The following is a 19731-nucleotide window of genomic DNA, read 5'->3' on the forward strand; positions in this document are numbered from 1 at the left end:
CGCACGTATCTGAATTGATTTAATTCGAATAGGCTACATTTTATTTGTTCATAAAAATTCGCATCGCTTATTGTCGAATTCGCGATAAGAATTAATTTTTTTCCCAAATAGATTTTGTACCAAAAAAAACAAACAGGTTGAACGTATCTAAATACACAGTAGGCTAAAAATAGATAAAATAAAATAATAATAATTAATAATAATAATAATAATAATAATAATAATAATAATAATAATAATAATAATAAATAACAATAATAAGCATGCATTATTAGTACCGAATGAGTATACTTTTTTTTAGTGGTTTTTCGAAGGTCAAACTATGATGCTCACCACTTCCTCTCTGCCATTTTCTCTCCCTTTCGTGTGCGGAGTGTGTGTGATGTTGCCGAGAGCGTTATGCATTGTTAACTGGGTTGTCTAATTTGGCTGCCGCTAAAAGAGCACGCGGCGACTGACGGGCGTCGCGAGCCCGAAGCTCGTAATCACAGACGCGCTTTTGTACGTGCGACAGTTCGGCGAGACACCAAACGCCGAATCCGTCATGCCTCCGGGTGCATAACGGGAAACGCGGAGACAAATCCATCCTTTCTGTGAGAAAATTAGAGTGACACCTGATGATGTGGGGTTTGACACGTGTTAATTGCGCCGCAGCTCTCCTAATTAGGGATTTTCAAATTCTTGAAGTGCTGCGGGGCAGATAGCGGTGTTTGTGCCCAAATGAAACAGCGCACACACTCCTGCGGTGTTTGCGCCCAAATGAAACAGCGCACACACTCCTGCGGTGTTTGCGCCCAAATGAAACAGCGCACACACTCCTCCGTAGCCCACAGCATGACTACACACAGTGAATAATTGTTTGTGCCATTTGAAATCGATACGTTTAAGATTAACCTATTACAGTTTTTTTAATCTATGCCCTAATTTTGTATGTTTAATCTTAAGTACATAATTTTAAAACGCTGATTATTTATGAACGCAAACTTTAATCTGAATTAAAATAATTTGTTTAGTTCATCAAAGATATAACTAAAGATAACATTATTTCCCTATAGTTCTAAAGCACTAATTGTTTTTATAAGTAAACATTAAAAACTACATTTTAACATGTATTTAATTATTTTAGATATGGTATTTACTCTACTAATATGTGAAATATATGACTTTGTTGGCTATATAAGCTGACACGGGTTGGTTTTAAATATACATTATAGGTGTAAACCATGATAATACTCAGATATCAGCCATATTTATCTTTAGTTCTTTGTCCTTTTTCCTTCTTTTTAAAGATTGTAATTGTATTTTTTTGCTTCATATCTCACTCTGCTTAGACTCGCAGTGGAATTTGTGTAATGGACATATTTCTGTTTCTAAATCTCACTACCTCGGATTCGTTTAGTGTGCAGACGTCGGCGTGTGCGTTAGATTGGGCCTGTTCCTCTGGTAAATGACTTGTTACCTGCTGGTATTTATTTATATGGTGGTACGTGATGAAGCTTTGTTATTGCTCTGCCTTGGGTGAATTGTTTATGACACCACTAATGGGAGTAATTGTTATTGTTGAAATTACCTGTCAGCTGGCCCTAGCAGCAAACCTCGTGGCTCTGACAGATAGTGACAGCGGTGAGGGCTCCTGCAGCCGACCCTCTGATGACTTCTCCCTGATAATAAGAAGCACAGGGCCCCTGATAATTCGCCTGTCAGTGTTGCCTGCACATCCCCGATACTCCGCCAAACTGTTGTCATTCATTTTGACAAAGCTGGGGAGGGAAAAAAAGGGAGACAAGTGAGGGAGAGGTAGAGAAAGAGAGAAGGAGAGAGATGATCAAAATAAATGAATTCGTTCACACGTGCCAGTGTGTGCGGCAGGCCCGGTCCTGACTTCTAAACTGGGCTCGTGCAGGAGTCTCCCGCCCAGAGTCCAGTCAGTACTCGCTCCCTGTCGATTAAGGGGCAGTGGCGGCTCTGTCTCGTGCAGGTCTCGATCAGGCCCGATATCGGCCGCCCGGAAAAAAGACCCGCGGCAGGTGCGTGGACCCTGAGTCTGGATTCCGCTTTCATCGGCGGGCCCCTCTTCCAGATATCTGGGGCCCATTTGCTTTGGCTCGCACCAGCACAGGCGAGCGCTTCTGGAGAGGCTGGAAATCACGGGTGGTGTCACAGGCGGTGTTACGAGCGGTGTTACGGGTGGTGTCATGGGCGGTGTTACGGGTGGTGTTATGGGCGGTGTCACGGATAATGTTATGGGTGGTGTCACGGGCGATGTTACAAGCAGTGTCACGGGCAGTGTTATGTGCAGTGTCACGGGCAGTGTTATGTGCGGTGTCACGTGTGGGGTTACGGGCGGTGTCACAGGTGGCATTACGGGCGGTGTTACAGGCGTTGTTACGGGCAGTGTTATGTGCGTTGTCACGGGTGGTGTTACGGGCGGTGTCACGACCATGTGATGCTCCAATCAGAGTGAGCTTCCATCAGAGAGGCGGGTAAGTCAGAGGAGTCTCACACCCCTGTAGGACACCCGCCTTTCAGCGAAAAAACACAGGATTCTGTGTTATGAGTTCCCACTTGACCTATTCAGGTGTGTCACTGAACTGTAGTTTCTTGTAATTTTGTGTAATTTTCCACAAAAAAAAATTTGCCTTCCATGTGTGGAACAGACTGTAGCCGTGTGAAGACCAGGAGAGATCATTCTGTAGAAAAGCCCTTCATCACCACAACATGCAGCAGCGCTGTCTGCCTCGTCATACAACAGCAGAAGGATATTTAATATAATCTTATTGATTTGAACATGCATACCTAAATCATTTTTTATTGATTCGTTAGTCTGTTATATACATATCCTCTTAGTGGAACTTAAAACACACTAATTCAGTAATAACCTCAGATTTTACAGCTCATTACAAAACTGGGGACAGTACATGGCTTGTGGGCATTAAATTACAGTTAGTCCCTCTGCTATATATAGTATATGGTGGGCGTTTGGGCTCGAAACAAACCTCAGGCTAAACTCAACATAAATGCAATTAGCAGACTATGGCATATGAGTCTAGCAGTGTTGAAATTGGCATGCAATTAATATTGGGCTAATAATTATAGTTGCCTAATAGCCTTTCACGATCACGATAGCTATGATCATACTCTATTTTTACTCTTTCGTTCGAATCATTAATTATATACCTTCCCAACGCGGCTCTTAGCTACAAATGCTTTTCGTACGGAGGCATGGCAGCTGACAGAGGTGATTGTAAACTTGAGCAACGGTCAGCAGTCGTCTGCTGTAAGATCAGTTCTGCGTTCCTGTTTTAAAATTCTAATAATACAATTAGCTTAATATTCATTTATCATGAATGCAGAAAAAAATGAAAAAAAAATTAGATTTTCAAGAAAGCCATTAATTATCATTTCCAGACATAGTATGCACAGCATCGTTGATTATGACCATTTGAATATAAGATAAACCCACACAGATGGGTGGACATTAGAGGAAGGAGAGCCTCATTTGAATAGGTTAGCAGACGTTAATGGCAATAATGATTTATTTTTCTGGCCTGCGTTTTAATGACACTGTTATTCCACAGAGTTATGCACATCCTCCTGAGTCCCGTATGGCAAAAATAAACGCTCACGCACATTATTTGATCTCTAGGCGGTGAAATGATTTGTTAAAATATTATTATTCCTTCGATTTCATATGCCATGCACTTCTAGATTTCAGAGATAAAAAGTAATTGTTTTTACCTATGGGGCATTAACCTTTAAAGGTGTACTAAGTAGAAATTTCGATGACAGTCTGGTGAAATAATAAGAAAAATGAATGATATTTAATAGCTGTTGGGAGAGCACATGTCATATGTTGACTGTGGAAAAATCTTACATGTTGCACGTGAAACAGAAGTTTACATTTTTATTTGAAGCCAAATTGTGTGGACATTTATAAACAAATCAGAAATGTAGAAATGATCCTGTAATAACCCAAGAGAAAGACAGGCTAAAACTAGATTAAAATGAGCTCACTGTTAGACCTGATTCATACTGATCAACAAGAAAATCTTTCTGTTTATTCATTCAGCTCTCATGCTGGTTCAACATTTGACAAAGACCTTGAAGTTAAAGTTCAAAGGGTCACGGTTTGAACGAGAAAAGTCTGCAAATTTCTCACAGTGGGGATGTTTGACCTTTCGTTCTATTGTATGTGGACATGTATGTATGTTTCAGACTTCTGTGTAGATCCGTGAGGGTGCTGCATGGACGTAATTTTGATTTCAAAAGTGGGGGGGACATGGATTTGTCGCTAGTTAAATATTTGGTTTTAACCGTAAAAACTGGGGGGGACCAAAGCCGGCTTTTGAAAAAGTGGGGGGGGACATGTCCCCCCCGTCCCCCCCCCAAAATTACGTCCATGGGGTGCTGGTGTATGCGCATCAGCCCAAAGAATCGTGTTGGGCCGTGTGGGTGCTGGAGAAGCGTGTTGGGCCGTGTCCACATGTGCTTCTTATTAATAGCACCTTTTTACAGAGCCATACCAAGACGACGGAGCTGAGGAGGTGAGTTTCATCTTCTGATGAGGCACAGGGTCTCCACAGGGTCAGGCACACCAGAGCGTACACACACACACACACACACACACACACACACACACGTGACCACCTCCACTTCCCACCTCCACCTTCTGTTCGAACCCCTTGTGTGTTTACTGCCCTTTTGCCCCGTTCCCTCTCCCGTTTTCTCTCTCTCTTTCTCTTTCTCATTTCTCACACAGTCGTTCACTGTGCATCCGCAGCTACAGGCAGTAACCTGTGGAAAAGAGGCCTATGTGTGTGAGAGTGTTGGCTGCTCACCTTTCCTAACATAAAAGATGACATATTTTCACATTTTTTTGGCCTTCCCATTATGTGGCCTCACCATTAATGCTAGATGCCCCCCCCCCCCCCCTCCATGAACACGAGCAGTTAGGCAAGGGAGGCCTGAGCTAATCTTGGAGTGTCTGGCTCTTTTCCCTGGGTTATCAGTGTGAGAGGGGTGTGTGTGTGTGTGTGTGATGAGGGTTCCTCAGGTGCTATAGATGAGCTGTTTCTCACAGGAACACTCGGGCCCATGATGTCATAAAGCTCTGACAGATCTCCAAATGAACAGCCCGCGTCTTGCATTGACCCCCGTGCAGAAAACCATCAGTGAGAATAGGTTTGGTGGGGGGGGTGGTGATAACGCTGGCAAGACCTGCATGGGAGCAGGTGTCAGCAGAGAGGATAATAAACACGAAACACAGGACAAGATGGCTCCTCACTCCAAATAATGTCTTTTGGCGGTGGGCGGGTCACCTGTGTAACGGAGACGCCCACGCTGGCCACCCCACTCCTCGTCTTCCGAGTTTCCCTCTCATGATTCTACTCCTCTCCCCACGCTCACTTTGCTCTGTCTTTTCCTCTACTCCTGACCTACACTACTCTCTCTCTCTCTCTTTCCCTCTCTCTCTCTCTCTCTCTCTCTCTCTCTCTCTCTCTCTCTCTCTCTCTCTCTCTCTCTCTCTCTCTCTCTCTCTCTGCAGTCAGGATGTTAATCAGCACCAGATGGACACGGTGTCGAAATTGTCCAAACGGCTCTGAGGACGCGGGGAGCCGTCAGGCCTGCGGAGAGACTGGAATTCTTCGGCAATAAAACGCCGATTTATTGCCTCTTTGACGCGGCCGTGGGCCCCGCCGCTCCGATAAAAATCGCCGGCGCTCTGATAGGGGGAGGCCACCGTCCGTCATGGCCCCGGCCCGGCCCGGCCCGGCCCGAGCGATCGGCGTTTGAGACGGCGTGTTGAGCGAAGGGGTTCGCGTCTCCTACTGAGTCAAATGAACCTGCTAAAATAGCTGCTTTCCACAATAGGCCGCGTAATTGAAACCAGAATGTGGAGGATTTTGATAAATGGCCTGACCCTGAAGGAATGCTAAAGCCATAAATTTTAAGTGCTTTTTGGCCGTGCGTTCTGGGCAAATGCATGTCTGTGCACGTGCTCCCCCGCGCGCACGTGTGTGCGCTGGTCAGGGCGTGCACAGGTCTGTGATTTTATTATTTTTTAATAATAATGGGTTTTCGCCGTCGTTTTCGAGCGGGTCTGCACCTACACCACAACCTTTGTGGGCCCTAAAGCACCTTTTCCAGCCTAAGATCAAATGGACTATAAATCTTTCAAACTCATGAAGTTCTTTCACATACCTGCTGGCTTATATTAAAGGTTCTTGTGGGTGCGAAGCGTGAGATGCGTTTCGGAGCCCTGAAAGATGTAACAGTGTACCAGTTACTCTGACTCATAAGCAGGAACTATGTTTCATGTTTGAAATGATGTGAGAACAAAATTGGATCTAATGAGTGGCCCCTGGAAATGTGTTATTAGTTTCCGTAATAGTATCATCATGAAATAAACTTTAAAGGTGTCAAAATTAGGTGAAAAGAAAAGTATATATCATGTCACACGAAACAGCAGATATAATGCCTACAAATTAAGGAAACATTACAGAGGTAGATACAATTAGAGTATGTCATTTTGATCTGTATAAATCACTGAGAAATGCTTGCATCTGCATGAAAAAGTGCAATTATAAATTTTTTCACAACCAAAAATGTTTCCTATACTGATTTCCAAAAAAGTTTTGAGTCTTATATTAACTTCTATGACTTAATGAGATGTTTTTCCAAACAATCCCATCTTCATTTAAAACATGTTTTGTCCTCAAAGTACGGAAATTATAAATATTGTGTAAAACAAAGAAGTTTCGTGTTTACTGGCCATATCTGAGTCACAGACTGTGCAGGAGCTGCTGGCCGTCTCGATGCCGTCATTCGTGCACCCCTGGTGAACGGCTACAGGATGTAGGCTCAGCCCCGCAATGGATAAACAGAACAACCTTCCACGATTTATGATGCTTGCCACAGCTAAAACCAGGGGCCTGTATATTTTCACAGTCATAATTGCATTTTGCAGCTTTTCAATCACCGGCACTCCTTTGGGCTTTGTTTCTTGCCCTTCCGAAAGCCGAAGCTTGAAAAGTCTTCATTTACGTTTCATCGTGTTTTTTGTTTGTGGATGGCGCGGTGCTGCTTGAAGGAGAACGCCGCACGTCCTCTTCGACGGGGCTCCTCGCTTGTTGACAGTCGTTACCTCTGACCCGCCGACCCCGGGACTCTATCTTGGGCCAGATGCCTAAATATTTCCCTTCAATTTTCCAAAATAGCTTTTAATTTTACAAGTTTTATGGATCTAATATTAAGTGCATGTGTTTTACAAGACGGTCTGTCCTCTGACTCACCCCCCCGTCAGATTTGCAGGGTTTTTTTAACCTTGTGGAAGAGAGAAAGAGAGAGAGAGAGAGAGAGAGAGAGAGAGAGAGAGAGAGAGAGAGAGAGAGAGAGAAAGAGGGAATGTTTGACTGGGCCCCTTTCAGACCCACTCCCCCCACATTTGCTCAGCCCTTTGCTGGGTTCTGGAGCCGGGTAACTCCCCGTCTCTGCTGGTCCGCTCCAGCTGCCAAACCTCTCCCATGTGGTTATGAGTCCAAAACCCTCCGTCTTGAAGACCCAGACGCCTGCGCGATCGCTATTCCATGTGTAGAGCAAATGGTCGGTTAATGTGGTCCAAAGTCCAAAGGAAAATGGCGTGATTGTGTAATGCGCGCGTGTGCGGCCTGCCTCGGACTGATGTCTTAAGCCTCCTCTCTGTGGATGTGTTTGATAGTAGTCGTAAGTTACTACAAACCACACAGCTCCATGACTACGCATTTATCACAAATCTTGAATGAAAGGAGGATGTGGGCTTATGTGTGAGCATGGTTGTGTGTGTGTGTGTGTGTGTGTGTGTGTGTGTGTGTGTGTGTGTGTGTGTGTGTTTGAGCAGGGTGGGGGGGGGGGGCCTTAAGACTCTAGCCAATCCTGAAGTACTCCGGGTATTCTCCCCTGGGGACAAATTGAAGTGAAGTTGCACTGTCTATCAAGATTAAAACTCTGTTGGCTTTCGGTTCACATGTAGCCAGAGCGTGATGTGGTTTGAGTCACATCGCTTCCCGGACACATTATAAAAAGCATAGGGAGATGATTATGAGGGGGTGGTGGTGCTTCTCCGCCCTGCCTCCCACACCTCCTACAAGCCCTCAGTCTGTCCTTTAAAGGAAAGACTCCCGTGGAAGCGATGGCTGGTCACCTTCTCGAAGAGTCAGACCCGGACGCTCTGATCTCCTCACTCATGGTTGCATTCCGCTTACTCTAGCGTAGCGATCTTCAGATCGTTCCACCACTCCACTGCTCACCAGAAGACGGCCGGCCCTCCGCTGTCCTACGCCACAGAGAAACATGACATTTATAATGAACATAAATGTTTTTTTTTTTACTTTTGATTGCCTGGTGTCACTTCAATTCACAAGATTACTGCTCTTTATCGTGATCATGACTAGCGTATATTTTTAGCATGTAACAGCTCTCATTTGAACGGAGATAAACAGAAAGATGTTTACGGGTTCTGAGAGCTAAAGAGGAAAAAATACACATTACTGACCGTGTTGCTATTTGTACGCGATAGGAAAAAAACGTGCTGCAAAATGGTCAAAGCAATAAACAATAGAAATTAATTTTTGAGTGAAGCACAAACATTCTTTCACACATACATTTCCACTGTATTTTTTTCCAACCGCTGAAATTCAACAAGCCATAAATCTGGCTCTGCACACAGGCTTGGCGTGTTTTAAGGTTTCTGTGTCCATAATACCATATAACATAAGCACAGTGCAGTTGATTGGTGGGCATAAACACTGATGGCAGCTTGGACGCAGTTTAGCACCCGGCTACAATTCATCTGTAAACCGAACTCCTGCTGCTATAAGGGGGAATAAAACATCAAGGCCTGATGTCCCAGGAGCAGAGTGACCTTAACCCAAGAGAGAGAGAGAGAGGGAGGGGAGAGAGAGAGAGAGAGAGAGAGAGGGAGGGGAGAGAGAGAGAGAGAGAGAGAGAGAGAGAGAGAGGGGGAGAGACAGAGAGAGAGAGAGAGAGAGAAAGAAAGAGAGAGAGAAAGATAGATCTCCTCTGATAGGGAGAGGGGGAGAGAGAAAGAGAGGGGAGGGGAGAGAGAGAGAGAGAGAGAAGGAGAAAAAGAGGGAGAGAAGGACCCTGAACAACTGGGACAAGGTCTCTACTATGCCCTCAAATTGATTAACATCTGAAATCACAGAGCATCACTCCATAAACAAAACAGGAATTGTATTATAATCATCAATAAATGTTAGACATAACACCATCATAGTTATTCCTGAGATTGATATAGGAATTGTACTATAATCATCAATAAATACACCATCACAACACCATCATAGTTATTCCTGAGACAAATTCACCTGAACACATTCAATACATTCTGCTAAAATTCATAAACTGTCAGAGATAAATTCCTTTTTTGGAAATGTAGAATCTCTAGGTAAAGGTTAAGAGAATTACAATACTGAGAATGTGAGTTTATACTTTTTATTGGGCTACTAATATATGTCATAGGGTTGATTTATAGGGCAGTAGGTAACTGGCATCACTTCATCACTTTCATAACGTTAACATAACTCTCAAGAATAAAGAAAAAAAGCATCACACAATACATTTGCAAAGTAGGATTCAGTTCAAAATCATTTAAGATCAAAGCCAAGCATATCAAGATCAAGCACAAGAGCTGAAACACAATTTGAACACGAATTCCAGACATGATACTAAGTGATAAAATGATCTTGGCTAACCAACCACCCCCCCCCCCCACACACACACACACACACATCCTCCCCCCCCCCCCCCCCCACACACACATACACACGCACACACATCCCCCCCCCCCCCACACACACACACACACCCTCCACACACACCCCCCCCCCCCCCCCCCACGGACGTAATTTGGGGGGGGGGACATGTCCCCCCCACTTTTTCAAAAGCCAGGTTTGGTCCCCCCCAGTTTTTACGGTTAAAACCAAATATTTAAATAGCGACGAATCCATGTCCCCCCCACTTTTGAAATCAAAATTACGTCCATGCCCCCCCCCCCCCACACACACACACACACACACACACACACCCCACACACACACACACACACACACACACACATACACACACACACACACACAGGTCCACTCAAGTTACTCAGTCATTTAAGTGCTTATTATTTACCTTGAAATTGTGTTTCGGTCATTGACATCCATTTAGTGCCGGTGACCCTGCTCACACAAACCCTAATAAATCCAAACGTGTTATAGTGACTAACACTAACATTCTTGAACGATATCCATGGCGGGGGCTTAACACTGATGCTCCTCAACGCTGCTGGCTAAAAGCTTCTCGTGTGAATCGGGCAGCCTTGTTCGGACTCCAGTGAGAACAGAAAGGGGTGTTTCCATGGGCTTATCAGAAGGGTTTGCTTCCTTCATATCTAAGTATACAGGGATTCGGTTGAGATGTTACCAGCTGTAGTGAGAGAGGTTGCAGGAAGAGAGATGGCACATATTACAATGACCTCGTATAATTGGGCGTCCTGTTTTGAACTTTGTCACATGTCAAGAATCACTGAATCTGGGCTCGTCCTAGAATCACTCATAGCAATCCTGAGTTTGTGTGCGGGCTCGATGTGTTTCAACTGCAGACTTTAGTTAGAAGTAGACTCAAATGAACCAAGAGTGACTGAATGGGATAAAAATTGGTTCAAGTACAAATTTGGGAATAGTAGTCCTTATTAATTAATGAATGGTCTCTCCCGAGGACCACCAGAAACCTCTAAGGAGCTGTCTGGCAAAATGGTACAATTTTGTGTGCAAAGTTTTGTGTGGTTGTATTTGGTGTAAAGCATGCTGGGATGCGGAGGCTGGAGATAGAGTATATATATCTCTCCAGTCCTGATGCTTCACAATGCTAACAACACCGAGCTCCCCACTGCTTTATTTGAATGGGAAAATGTCTCTATCACACTGAGCACTATTGCAACTCTGATCTTCCTGCTTGGAATATTCCCCCTGTAGTCAATCAGTCCACCCCTCTGATAGATTACACTGCTTCCTTTAAACTGTCTATGGCCCATAAATCCCACAGCAGAAAGCCCTTCTGCAGAGTATTAAGACTCAGAGGCTAAATATTTCTCCCTCACCCAACTATGACCGACTATGAGCATCTGACTGAGAAATTTTTAGAGGTAGTTTAAACTTTACTAACTTCTTAATTTCTTGGTGCCTGCTAAGCTGCATAATATTGGCCCACTGTTGGTTATGGGACTGTTCAAGAAATTAAAAAAATATCATTGTTGCCCCTTTCTCTGTAGAAAAAGAAAAAACAAACAATTTTTATGATCTCATGAAACATCACAAACCTTTGGTTCCCTTCACTTCCTATTACCATTACAATCTTCTCTCTATCATTAAGAAATATCAATTTGAATAATTATATAAAGTGTAAAATGAAATTTATAGTACATTTAATAATGTCTCGTGTAAGTACTAAATCAGTAACAGAGCTAATATGGTGTTTGTAGTAAAAATGCTAATGTTACTGTATCCTGAAGAAAGTATTGCTCCTCTTTACAACTTATACCAACTTTCCAATCAAATTGTTTCCAACACACACACACACACACACACACACACACACACACACACACACACACGAGGGTATTGCTTTCATAAAAAATCTCACTTGCAAAACTACAGTCTAAAACAAAACGTCAAAAGATTTTCACTGGCTGAAAGCAAAGAGTGTATTATGTTAACTTTGTTTTAGGCCCACGTAGCCTACAAAAACAACGTAAATATTATTTCAGAATTAAAAATTAATAAGTAATTTAAAATAACTAACAATCACAAAAATATATGGCTACTTGTTTGATTAAGTGACTCCCACGTCGGGTGTGAAACCGAAAACACAACTTCGAAAACTAACATGAGGTCGCGTCATACTGACATTGGTAACCCGTTACGCGTGTTTGGTTGATAAATATGCGCACTGATATGATGGTGCGACTGGGTGATAATCTGTTCCTCAGTTTCCACAGGCTATAATTCGTCATTATGAACTTGTTGTCTTAGAAAGCTACTCTTAGTGTGCGAATAAACAGCTGATTCGTTTTAACATTAGCAAGAACCGCAAGCGCAATCAGAAATTCAAAAGGACCCAAAGCCCCTGGAGAACCGCGCGTGATGTTTTTACATGCTCTCGTTGTCTCGTGAGAATCAAATACACTGGTATAATAATAATAACAAAAACAACAACAATAACAATAATAAAATCATCATTTTAAAGTAAAAAGACGTGGAAGAAATAATGAAAGAAAATGTATTTAAGGACAAACATTACATTTACTGAAAAGCAAAATTATGAGAAAAAAGAAAGCGGAAATGTATTTCGTTATAGAATACTAATAATAATAACAATATAACTAATGTGTTTATCAGAATCTCCTTACCCAGATGCTGAAACAGCAGCTTTTAATGAGCCCGTAGAATCTAACGGACAACCTTCCAGGTATGAGGAGACTTTAAGAATAAATAAATAAAGAGGGCACGTGACTTCAGGTCAGCGGTTTATCACGAGTCTGCTATGCGGGTGGAATTTGTGGCTCTCTCTTCTGTCTTGTTTCAACTTGCAGCTCACATATTTACCTTAAGGTGTCATGACCTTGTCACCTAGGGTTAGGGGCACAGGTATAACCTCGCTCATATAGGTCTTGTACAAGACTGCTTATTTTTATATTTAAATTTTTATATTATGTTAATGAAACGAGTTATTAGAAATGAAGATATATTTATTTATTTATTTATTTATTTATTTATTTATATATATATATATATATGTATGTATGTATGTACGCTTTATGTACACTAGTAATATATGAACAGGATATATAAAATAGCAAACGTTTTTGTAAAGCGCTGTAATTTGCCACTGAGTTCCATTATAAGTACATAAGCGTGTTGTGGTTTTCTGTTCCTTCGTATAACAGTTATATCATAAGACCGATTGTTTCTCTGGGCTTACCAGGATCAAAGCGAGCCGAGGACATAAGTGGTTATTGTACAACCGACATACAATACTTCATAACATAAAACAGGACGGGATAAGCTGGTGAGTGCGTTTTGGATTGGCCCGGACTGTTGGGCATTATCACAGCGAGCAGGTGCGGGTCGCTGAGCCCTCGCAGGGTTTCTCATTAAAGGCTAACACAACGGCTATTACTGGATCGGATCTCGCCAGGTGAGCACGGAAGGCGATCTGGCGCAGTCTGCGCTGACATCCGAGGCTAGTTTACCAGCTCTTGTCCTACTAGAGGCCTAATCGAGGTGACCTTGAGAAAGAGAGAGAGAGAGAGAGAGAGAGAGAGAGAGATTCAGTCAGGTGCCGAAAGTGGTAGCGGCCACGCGCTTCTATAGAGTTGTGACCCAGTTGTTTCAGGAGTAATTTATGGATTCTCCTCCTCTACATTCAAAATAACATAATTAATTTTTTCTAGACGATAACAAACTGATTATATGAGGTCATAATATATTTATAAAGTGGCTCAGTATTATTAAATATGCGTTTAATAGAGCAAGCCTACAGAGCAAGCCTACCACCAAATATTGTGAAGTATAGCGTTTTCCACAAACCCATATCATATAAATTCATATAATGCGACTTTAAAATGGGTAGTCTACCGTACCACGACGTGTTAAGTACTCCCCTTTACATTTAGAGGCTCCGTTGAAATAGTGCTCTACCGTGAACCGACATGCACGGGTGTCTCCACGTCTCTCCAAGGAATATTTACATTCATAATTCGTGACAGGACGCCTTCTGTTCCTTCTGTTCCACAAAAGAGCGCAGCGTTTAGACTTTAAGAAACCAAGTGTAGAGCTCTGGTAGTTTTAATATGGAGTGACATACGTATGATATGATGCATATGATATGTAGGTGGGCATGTTTGAGGATCCATCTCCAGATGAATACATAAAAGCCTGAAATTCAGTGGCTATACAGTGTTAAACGACACTTACATTTTGTCCATTAAAAAGCTCCAGACGGCTTAATGATTTAATGGAGATTAATCCTGAAAATATCAAAATAGTGGTCTATAGTAGTCTACATATGGTCAGCGTTAATATCATCTCCAGTTACGTTTGGCTATTTTTTACCTGCGTTTTATTGAGTTTCACGTGCACTAGCACGTGCCAATTTCCGCAGTTGTGCGCCGCTCAAAAGTTGCGCACGGTATTAATTACCCAACAGCAAAAGCGGACAGGCATGTATTCGATTCATTGGCGTCACTTCCTCCCCCCAAGGCGAAACATAATATCATACCTTCATGTATTCATGTCTAAAGACATCAGGGTGATGCGCAATGATTGAATACCACAAACTGCGACCCATTACAGTTTCCATCCAAACATTCAAGGAACCCAGCAATACACAATCACATAAAATAATAATAACTAAACGGCTAAAGGTTAAAATGTCAATTTACAGTCACTTGCAAAGTTCTTCAAAGCAATGGATTACTTCCAAAATAGGCCACGTTACATTTGAAATTGGGCTATCATCGTGCGCAAAATGTTGTCCACACGGTCACGTGGTTACACAAATTAAACTCTTATTTCCAACAATATCGTCCTTGGGCGTAGAGCAAGAGAGAAAGACGCTGAACGCTTGTTGTATTAAATGGACAAACGGCGCTCCGGCGTCTCCTGACCTCAGAATGCAGCGCCTGGTTTCATTGATCCTCCCTTATGAGATAATGCAATTACTAACATCAATAAGGAGCTGCAAAGGGAATCATTACGTGGTGACAGTGATAAATGAGAGCGCAGAAAATAGCGCGCATCCTACCAGCCGTCCGGGGGCTTTAAGGGATGGACTTACAGTCGCCAAGGAAACAGATGACCAAAATGGCCCTGATGCAGCAACATTATGCAGCCCAAGCGCCTCTCTCTCCTGCGCCGTTCAGGCTGTTGACTTGTTGCCCGACTGATAATCGCACATGCACCGTCAACTCCTATATTAAAGTTACTAATATTAATATTAAAATCGTGTCTGTCGCATATTTATGAATTAAGTCAAATTGCATACATACATAGCTTTAATTATCAGACGCAGCTGGATGGACAGTGAAGATTATCATGTTATGTAGCATGTCATGGAGAAAAGGCGGACACAGAGAGCATAGGTTCTTTTGGCTGTTGTGGGGACCATTTCTGTCCAGGGTCTAATTTGATTCAGTTAGTTCTGACCGGTCCATGCGAAACTCCTTGTGCTAGAAACACAATGTGCACATTGTACAAAGATCGACGCATTTCGCCGGACAGCAAACTGTGTTAAAACGTTCTGAATTTCACTGCTGTTTCGGTCTACAATAACTGAAATGTAAAAAGAAAACAGGGGAATTTTCCATGAAGTTTGCTTTGCTCACTTGAGTTGCGTGTATTTAACTCGTAGCTTATGATAAGCCTGCGACTCCAACATTTCCACAGCAGTAGTTATGGTCCTGTCACTGCCAGCGTTTCCCAATTATTTTTCTTGTTTATATGCAGTGTATACGCAGTATTTAAAGAAAAATATGTGACGACAACGTGCGTTGTACATGTAATTTGTCATTGTAAAAATAATAGATACTGATATTATTTCAAAAATTAAAGAGTATAGCTTTGCTTATAACAAAACTGCTTAATGTAAGGTTCAGTAGGCTACTACTAAAATTACTGGTGCGAAATAAAACAACAACAACAACAACAACAATAATAATAATAATAATAATAATAATAATAATAACACTAATGAAGCTAGGCTATTAACAATTAAATGAATGAATGAATGAATGAATGAATGAATGTTCGATTTATATAAACGTACATTAAATGCAATGCACTGTTGAAAAGTAGTGCACACTGTGGCGTTTACATCAAGTAATGTTTACGTTTACTTTACTTTACATGACACACACCACACACACAAACATAATTATAAATAAATAAATACATAAATAAATATATATATATATATATATATATATATATATATATATATATATATATTATATATATATATATATATATATATATATATATATAATCTATTAATCTATACCGACCGGAATCTCAGTAAGAACTGATCCTTGTGTCATAACGTGAAATGTAACCACCAACCACAATCACGTTTACATAGTGGTGGAGACCCGGGGCTCTTTGCTATGCGTTTCAAGCTAAACCAAACGAGAAGCGCATTACGCAAGACTAGATGACAGAAGCGTCCAACAGCCCAAGCTGGTAGTTATGGAGGCAGGAGGTCCTGTTTGGGCACCTCTCTGAGTCATTACTCACAGAGTTCAGTCTGTGGTCAGCTCGAGTTCACTTCTTATACATACTCCAGTAGGGGCAATTGCCGTCGGCAGAAGTGGATGAAAGATAATTCAGGGTTTTTTTGTTCATCATTTGTCGTAGATGGTGCTTATATTGCAAGGGCCACATAACTTCCATACAAATACAAATAAATAAATAAATAAAAGTCGAGACTGCACGAGCAATAATTAGACGGCACGTCAGAATCGTATTCTCAGGTCATTTTCTCAAATGACTTACCGAATAAATATAACCAAATTAACACATTTAAGTAGATAAAATAGATTAACATTTCTTAAATGAATTTTCTTAAAATAAAACAGCCTTGCTTGACTATTACACCAAAGTGTATTAAAGCTACCTAACAAACTAATTCAACGAGTTGCTTTAAAATTCACTGACCCATTTTTCGCTGGCGAGCAGGCCTATATAAAATATTAATGATTTAAATTGCGCTTTCGCGGCATTAAATAGGCTAAATATGCCCCCTGAAGGACAGTTTTCCAGATCCCCTAAAGATGGCAGTCAAACATGGGCTTTATCTCAGCCCGTCTCCAGAGCACCGAATGGCGAACGGCTTAGGAATTCAAACGTGAGGAGCTTCAAGTCCCCACGCTAGACACAAGTGCTGTAATTAAAACGTCGACTGTGTTATGCAGACGGAGTTTTTGAGACTAAAACGTTCACTAAAGACTATAAAACACACAACGGCCACTGTGAGGTCTGGTCCAAAGCAGCTGCGTTGTTGTATTAAGAGTTTGGTTTCAACTGAACCAACAGCCTTAGCAGTCCCGACATTTTGTTTTCTTTTTCCCTAAGACTGCGCGTTCATGTCCCACTTTGGTTGCATTTTAAATATATTAAAAGCTGTTTGGGGGGGTGGTATTGGTTTGAGAAGTAGTCTAGTGTATCTAGAAAACAACACTCGCCTTGATAATGCAGTTTCAACCGCTATTACGGGGCCATTGAATGTGTGCAGTAAGGCGTAATGGGAACTAATCTTCCCATTTAAATGTTTGTGGCAATTTTACCTAAATGAATTTTAATGCTAAACGGAGGGTAATTCTCCCTTTATCCGTCCACCCAGCTCATCTAGCCCCCACCCTGGCCTCTCACAGGAGAACCCCACCATATAACCACGCTGTGTTGTCCAGCCAAACACTGGTCAACCACCATATAGGAGGTCAACTCGTCATGGGTCGTTTTAAAGCTGTTGGTAGGTTTTCGCCGTCGTGTTGATGTTGAAAGTACAAAATTACCCAGGTTTCCTCATCTTGTCATTTGGGTAAATCATAAGGCGCTTTCAAAGGCACGCCATTAAGGAGAAATGAGGTTCGTGACGGGTTTTTACATCCCATAACCAAAAGAGAACAACACCCACTTCGCTGGTAACTCACCACACCTAGCAAACACTTTTCATACATATATGCAAATAACAGTTGCATGCCACAGCATGGGCTCGACTCTTGGTTTATGAGACCAAAATATAATTTCTGCATTCGTAATTCGAGTTTGCGTAGGTCATATACTTAAGACGATCGAGTATTATTAGCTTTGTTCCGTATAAAGATGTCAAGATTTAATGCGTGCATTCATAAACAATAATCTAAATAAAAAATAGGCTACATTTATACACTTTACCTAAATTTCCCAAGTCTTTGTACACAAAATTTATTAATTTACAATGTATACATAATCTCTAAATTGGGATAGAAACATGTTAAACTGAAAAGGAATACTCTATCCCATATACCTGAAATATTACGTTTAAAGGTTGGTGTAATATGGACATACACACATGCATGTATGCACGCGCGTGCACACACACACACACACAGATGCACATACACCCAGACACACACAAGCATGTGCATGGTCTCTCACCCCCGAGAGCACACACACACCACACACACACACACACACACACACACACACACACACACACACACACACACACACACACACACACACACACACAAACACACACACAAACACACACACTCTTTCACCCCCTCCCACACACACACACACACTCTTCTTGTTTCAGTCAGTAAACTGATGTGAATGAGCACATTTTGGTGCGTCAGGGCTCGTCAGGTTAGCTGTAGCAGTGAACTTGCAGGAACCTCTCTCTTATATAGTCATATCGGTAAGTAAAGTCACCCTCTTGCAGCTGAAGAAATGGGTCTAATATATATTTCATTCAACCAATTATTGATTTATTCACATATTTTCTTTTTAAATGCAAGGTGATTTAGAGAGAAGATCAAAAGTCTATGGAGATGGCACACACATAGTGTGGAAAGAAAAAAAGTTCACATCCTTTTTTAAAAAATCTATTAGAAACAACATAATATGCAGAACAGTACGATAGCATTTACAATACTTAACTCCCAGTTCCTGTATAAGTCCAAATGTAATTTTACAACAGTATACAGAATCTCCTTCTCCTTCCCCCTCAGGAGTTGATATAGTGATCATTTGAATCTTTCCCTCTGTTTCTGTGAAGAGGGCACGTCCTTCCTAAGTGTCCCATGCTGTGCAGATACAGGGTTCCTTCTCACACCCAGTCTGTGTCTAAGAATGGAGCTTTGCAGTTTCTGCAGCAAGTCTGGGGGGCCGAGAGCCTCCAGAACCGAACCAATCGCAGTTCTCCGCCTCGCCAGACCATTCTGAAGGCCCGGCGGTTTCTTAAAACATTTTTTTGGTTGTTTTTTTGTTTTTTTTCTGTTTTTTTTTTTTTGTTGTTGTTGCAAACTACTGGGCGTGGATGTCCGTGACCTGTCCACCCATGGTGGGGTCTCCGGGAGGAAGCGTGGGGGGGGGGCTGGAGGTGGGCATGGGCACGGCAGGGTGGGGTGGTCCTCCATGCGTCAACATCGCTGAGTGCTGCGGGGGAGGGGGTGGGGGGGGTTTTCCGGGAATGTAGGAGCGCACGGGAGCTCCGGGCCGCAGCCGGCTGGGGTGGTGGGCGATCCGGGGGGCCCCCGTAGGGCGGCTGGCCCACGCCCATGGCCACGGGGCCGCTGTGAGACAGGTAGTCTCCTGGCATCCCCTGCAGTCCTGTGGGGAGGGAAGAACACAGGGAGGTTAGCGTTAGCGGGACGCACGTCCGAGCCACCCCAAACTGTGTGACATCATCATACGACTGAGGGCAAGAAAACGTTCTCCGCGCCGACATCGCAATCCTGCGGCGTAGCGCATTGCTAGAAAACCCGGTTCCTCAAACCCGTCTGGAACGCACAAAAAAATGGACCCTATTTTGATTTATCAGCAAGTGTCCTCACTGACTGCACTGGGTCATCCTTGGGGCAAGGCTGCACTGTAAACTGCCATCGGTCAAACAAGAGGACAGATGCACGAGAGGGGACAGTTG

At 42.6% G+C, this 19731-nt stretch overlaps 2 long non-coding RNA genes across 3 annotated transcripts in view; one reads left to right on the top strand and one right to left on the bottom strand.

Annotated features, from left to right (window-relative positions):
• LOC143476834 (uncharacterized) overlaps nucleotides 1-6559 on the top strand; it is a 9476-nt gene extending 2917 nt beyond the window's left edge. The window contains exon 2 of the long non-coding RNA XR_013121396.1: nucleotides 5546-6559. This is a non-coding gene — a long non-coding RNA (uncharacterized LOC143476834). The remainder of the gene's footprint in view (nucleotides 1-5545) is intronic.
• The window catches only part of LOC143476832 (uncharacterized), a 16520-nt gene extending 3971 nt beyond the window's left edge, over nucleotides 1-12549 (bottom strand). Inside the window, exons 1-2 of one of the 2 annotated variants that reach the window (XR_013121395.1) lie at nucleotides 12455-12549; nucleotides 8180-8311 (exon numbers count right to left, since the gene is read on the bottom strand). This is a non-coding gene — a long non-coding RNA (uncharacterized LOC143476832). Of the gene's footprint in view, nucleotides 1-8179; nucleotides 8312-10179; nucleotides 10585-12454 lie in introns of those variants that run through there. The other variant, XR_013121394.1, reaches the window with a different exon arrangement.
• Between the last annotated feature and the right edge of the window lie 7182 nt (nucleotides 12550-19731).

This window comes from Brachyhypopomus gauderio, chromosome 15 (genome assembly GCF_052324685.1).
Source record: "Brachyhypopomus gauderio isolate BG-103 chromosome 15, BGAUD_0.2, whole genome shotgun sequence".
NCBI classification, from domain to species: Eukaryota; Metazoa; Chordata; class Actinopteri; order Gymnotiformes; family Hypopomidae; genus Brachyhypopomus; species Brachyhypopomus gauderio.